The following is a 5,259-nucleotide window of genomic DNA, read 5'->3' as shown; positions in this document are numbered from 1 at the left end:
GAGAGACGAATTGGCTTTATATAGTGGTTGGATAATCCTAAGTGGTGCATGTATAGGGAGAGGCCGACATGAACTTATGGAGGGCCAACTTTACATTTTGGAGGTAACAATAATTTAAATTTTAAATATCAAAATTTCTCTTTTGAAGTTGACATGAAGAACATGTCTTATATCCATTGTTACAAATATGTCAAGGGCTAAAATATTAATTATGAAGACCGAACATAGCTAAAAATTTCAACACTCCCTCTTAGCTAGGGAGGTATTCATAATGACTATCTATATGTTCTCATGTTGGAAAATTTCTCTAAGAAAAGGTTATAGCAACATATCATCAACATCATCATTATTAGCATCATTCAATTATCATAATCTGGTGAACAACTATGACACCTGGTAATCAATAGCATTAACAAGTTACCATAATTTTAAATGGTACCTTTGACCTATGGTGTATCGCCATAATCATGGTCGGTACTCCTGACCAATGGTACATCATTAGGATCAACTAGTCACCACGATTCTAGTCGGTGCCTCTGACCCATGATATACTGACTAGTCCCGGTTCACCATCATCTTGGTCAATCTCTTTGATTAATGATGAAAACCCTAGGGACACACTCAATCCATTTGAGTAATCATGTCTCAAGTCCAAAGGCCTTACTCTACATGAGTAATTCTAAACCATGATGCCAACTGGGCTCACTCAACCTATCTGGAGAGTAACCTGAGCCAGATATTGAAAGGAACCCACTCAACTGAGTGATTTTGGGCCTCTAGGACCATTCTTCCTAATTTCGATCAACATACTTGACACAGGAAGAATGATTTTCCTCTAAAGAACCATTCTCCCTAATTTGGTCATACTTAACATAGGGAGAATGTCTATCCATTATCAGACCATTCTCCCTAATCTGATCATACTTGACACAAGGAGAATGTATATCCCCAATGCTACAATTTCATTGCCACTCTTGCTGAGAGAGACATACTCAATCACTTCAAGCTTGTCACTGAAGTATATAGACTTCATCCTAGGATAGAGGCTTTGTCAACCATATGTTTGACTGTAGAATAGTACTAAAGCCACATTGCTTCTTTTTGCACCATGTGTTGAAAATTGTTTTTGTCAACAATATGTACCCAAACTCGAATATCATCTCTTGCCTCACTGCATCTACATCTTGCGCCTCACTTTTGAAATCTACCCCCTACACCCCATAACACTTTTGCCCATTTTGTCTCCTAAACCTATTGGTGTAAATGTGGCATGGACTCTTTTGTTGATTCCTCATGAGTCTGAAGTCAAAAGAAGAAAAAGGAATTTAACCCTATTTTAAAGTAAGACTACATTATGTTTTGATTCTCCTTTATTTCAATATGCAAGTTTTAGTTATTGAATGATATGGGCCAAAAAAGGGGCCATTTTCTTTAAAATGTTGTAATTATGAGACTCATCGTGACCAAAGTCTAATAATCAAGGTGTCCCATATTTATCACCATGGACACATTATTAATGTTGAATTAAATTGTGGGCTCATTAAAACAGAAATTGTGTCCTCTCATCCCCCTTGTAATTATGAGACACATCATGATGAAAGTCTAATAATCAATGTCTCCCATGTTCATCACCATTGAAACTTTATTGATGTTGAATTAAATGGTGGGTTCATTACAAAAGAGGTTGTACCCTCTTAACCCCCTTTTTGGTGTATTATCAATTCTTATGTTACAACATTGCAACCCTCTTTACTTTGTAGAATTGTAATATTCCAATGTATATTTGTTCTTAGCCTTAGCCTCCATTCCTTATGGAGGAAAAGGAACTTAACCACGACCTTCTTATCGTCTAGGAGTCCTATAAGTGATTCCTATGCATACATCAGTAACCATTCCCTCTCGGCCCCTTTTTGGTGTATTCGAGTGAATGCATGAAAATGGGTTACACTTTTGCACCAAATGGGACGATGAAATTTCAAAATTTTACTCTTTTATCAAATTGAAACCCTCAAAATTCATATAAGCATTGTGAATTTTGATTTGGAGTAAAAATACAAATTGTGGAGAATTATGTTGTTGTCATAATGATATTTTTTGCAAAAAAAACTAATGTCATGTAATATGTCAATTTTCCATTAAATGAAATGTTTGTCCTTGCAAATTTTCACACATCTTAAAAGGTATGTGTGTGTTTTATATATATATATATATATATATATATATATATATATATATATATATGAGCATGAGCATGATTTACACACATAGAGTTAGGTTTTTCATGTTAATTTTTTTTTTAATGCAAAACTATATTTTTTTATTATTTTTTGAAGTTGGTGAAGTAATATTTGAATTACATTTTGCGGATACGTGTTCGTGTAAGGTTTTTTTAACTATTTAAAGAAATTGAAAAATCAAGAGTACCCTTTTGAAGGACTCATAAACAATGATAGTGTTATTTTTTGAAATTTTTTCGTTGTGTATATTTATGATATTGATTTTTTATTCAACTTCTTTAAAATTGTTCAAAAAAATTTCAAGCATTATGTTTAAAGGAAACTAGATGAAAAATATCATATGAATTCAAAAATGTCAAACTCATTCCAATCGATAAAGGATTCCTTCATGAATCCAACATGATCAACACTGCCACATATGGACAAAATTTTCCCTAAGTCTGCTAGGGTACAAAATGGTGTTGTAGGAAATTTCGCAGAAGGGGTGCTGAAATTGTGAATTTTAAGTCTTTAGACGCTTAGAGCGCTCAATTGAGCATTTAAATTTCAAATTCAAATAGCTCGATCGAGGGTTTCGTAAACCCTTGATCGAGCCATTTACGTGGTTAACAAGGGTTTGATCAAGCTATATAGCTCGATCGAGCCTCTATAAAAAATTTTGTAAATCATATACTTTAAAATTTAGAATCAATAAATATCTAAAATTTAAATTTTTACCACATTTTAAAATTCCAAATTTTATTATAATTTTTGTTATCATGTCATGTAGAAACCTTATTAAATTTAATATTAATATTAAAAAATTATTATTATTATTGTTATTAAATTATGAAATCTGATATTAATATAAAATTTAATATTAATATATTTTAATGTCAATATTAGATTTATTAATTTTAGATTAATATAATAATATTAACTTTAATATAATACAAAATTTGTTATATTATAATATATACTAGCACAACTACATTAACAAATGTGGTTGATATATGTTGTAGGCTTCAGAAAAAGAGTCATTGACACAACAAGAGTCATACAAGCTGACTCAATATGTTAATTTTATTTAACATAATTTTCTTATAAATCGAAAATAATAAAATATATAATATTTTTAAAATCTTGAAGTGATCATAACCTAAAGCTACCTAAAGAAATAAAACTTAAATAGTTTCAATTGGAAGACATAAAGCATTAATATTTTAGGTCGCTGTAACATTAATATTTTGGAAAATTTTAGATAAGATTTCCATCGAAAATGATCATTTTCCCTCGAGGTGAATGTACAACACACATTTGAAATCTTGCATTTTCAATATGTATTATATAAAATAATTAAATTGTTGTATGACATCAATATATATAGAGTTTAAACATAATATTTTAATTGTCAAAGTATTTTAAAATTTTTGAAATATAGAGTTGAAGGAGTGGGAGAGAAGGGTAAGAGAGAGGGAGAAGGACACAAATATGGAGAGGGTGAGGAGGAGAGAGTTGAGGAGAAAGAGAGGGAGCTCGAGAGATGGGGTTGGAGGAGAAGATAGGGAAGGAAGAAGTTCAAGACATATAGAGAGAGAAAGGTGGAGAGAGAGGGAGTAACAATGGAGAGATGGAGAGAGAGTGTGTATGTTTGGGGTTCAGATAGAAAGACAAAGAAGGAAATATGGATAAAAGGGAGAGAGAGAATGAGAGAGGGAGGGAGATAGTCAACAGAGTTGCAAGATGAAGATCGAGAGAGAGAGAGATAGATAGATAGAGTGAGTGAGTGAGTGACGAGGGCAAGAGACAAAGGGAGGTGAGAGAGAAAGGAAGAGAGAGGGGACTTGAGAGGGAGGGAGAGAGAGAGATGGAGTTGGAGGGGGAGAGAGAGGGAGGTAAAAAGAAAGATATATAGAGAGAGAAAGGTGGACACAAAGAGGGAGAGAGCGACAAGGGAGATTAAGAGAGAGGGAGAGAGGAGAGTAGGAGGGAAGAAAGATAGAAGGGGAGACAGAGGGAGAGAAGGGGAAGAGAGAGGGAGAGGGAGAGGAAGGGAGATATAGATATATGTGGAGAAACAATGTGTATGTTTACGAGGTGATATAGAGAGATGAAGAAGGAGAGGCAGAGGGAGATAGAGATATATATGGAAGGGGAGAGAGGGAAGAAGAGAGAGATAGAGGGAGGGAGGGAGAGATAGATGTAACGACCAAAAGTCGTATACGCAACAGAAATATTTAAAATACTTTGTAGACAAAGACATTCGTTATAGGATAGTAATTTTAAATTGTATATCGAATAAAAGAATGAATATAGGATGATACAAATGAGAATTAGGGTCATGTATATATATCTAGGTAAGTACCCTTTTGCAAATAGCTATGTCTTTTAGGGACATACATTTTCATTAATTGCTAACTAATTAATCATTAATCTTATTTGTTGTTTTTTACATTATTTGTGTTTATTTTTATATAAATTTAGTTCGTTACATTGCCTTCCCCTTTAAAAAGCTTTGTCCTCGAAACTTACTAATGAAGGATCAGTTATCTTCTGTTGATAATAATATCTTCTTATTTCTGAGCTTTCATCTTTGTTGATACAAGACGCTATGATGTTGTGAGCGATAAACAGAATTGTTGTATTGGAAACGGATCAGACCATCCTATATTAATCTTCTGGGAAATCTTCTGACCCTTGAACATGTGTGGTGAATAGTTATTGTATGACTAGATTGAGCTTATTTCAGTATTCTTTGGAACATAAGTTTGTTTATGTTCTACGTGATATAGATTTGTAGATTTATTAAGGCGTCTACTTTTGTGATTCAGATGTAGATAAGGAATTTTTCTTGTTTGAACTTCCTTAAACTTTTTCATGGCAGTTTCCCGATTTTCATCAGGCATTGTTGTTGTTGACTTAACTACTGAATCCTTATTTGGGGTGTTCTTTGTTTGAACGAAAACCTCTGAGTACGTTTTTACTTCAATAGGGTTTGGATTTCCCTGAATCACGAGATTAGTGGTATTGATGTTTGTTTCTT

The sequence above is a fragment of the Pinus tabuliformis genome, chromosome 1_1 (genome assembly GCF_031772625.1).
Source record: "Pinus tabuliformis cultivar Carrire ecotype Pingquan chromosome 1_1, CPIR1, whole genome shotgun sequence".
NCBI lineage: Eukaryota > Viridiplantae > Streptophyta > Pinopsida > Pinales > Pinaceae > Pinus > Pinus tabuliformis.
The sequence above is the reverse complement of the archived record's forward strand: the minus strand, read 5'-3'. Positions refer to the sequence as shown.